The 391-nt window shown below is 54.2% G+C and overlaps 2 protein-coding genes across 2 annotated transcripts in view; both read right to left on the bottom strand.

Annotated features, from left to right (window-relative positions):
- LOC119588665 overlaps window positions 1–391 on the bottom strand; it is a gene marked incomplete in the record, with an annotated part of 53301 nt that overhangs the window by 27894 nt on the left and 25016 nt on the right.
- LOC119588666 overlaps window positions 1–391 on the bottom strand; it is a 14033-nt gene that overhangs the window by 13135 nt on the left and 507 nt on the right. The window lies entirely within an intron of this gene.

The raw sequence follows: 391 nt of genomic DNA, 5'->3' as shown, positions 1-391 counted from the left end.
AAGAATGCTCGCACTAAGGGTGTATCACATGTAAGCATGATGATCACCGAGACAGTATCTATACCCCTCATCCCATCCATCGCCTCCGCCAGCGTCTCCTGCAGCGTGGCAAATGCCCCTGGCCGTCCCCCGCGAAGCCTTGATACTCTCGCTCTCGACACGACTTCGACTGCGGTGGAAGCGCTGCGTCGCCTCCCTCTGTAGCAGGGCATTGTTCTCAAGACAAAGGCCCTGCCCATAAAATACTTCGCGCAATAATATAGAGGAAAAATGACGCTGCTCCGGCTTGTTGCATGTGCACGCCATATCCTCCGCCGCGAACTTAAAGCCGAAGCAAACCGCGAATGGAGCAAGAAGCCGTAGGTGGGGCCACATCATTATCAATTCTGAA

This window comes from Penaeus monodon, chromosome 24 (genome assembly GCF_015228065.2).
Source record: "Penaeus monodon isolate SGIC_2016 chromosome 24, NSTDA_Pmon_1, whole genome shotgun sequence".
Taxonomy (NCBI): domain Eukaryota; kingdom Metazoa; phylum Arthropoda; class Malacostraca; order Decapoda; family Penaeidae; genus Penaeus; species Penaeus monodon.
This window is presented reverse-complemented; position numbering and strand designations above follow the sequence as displayed.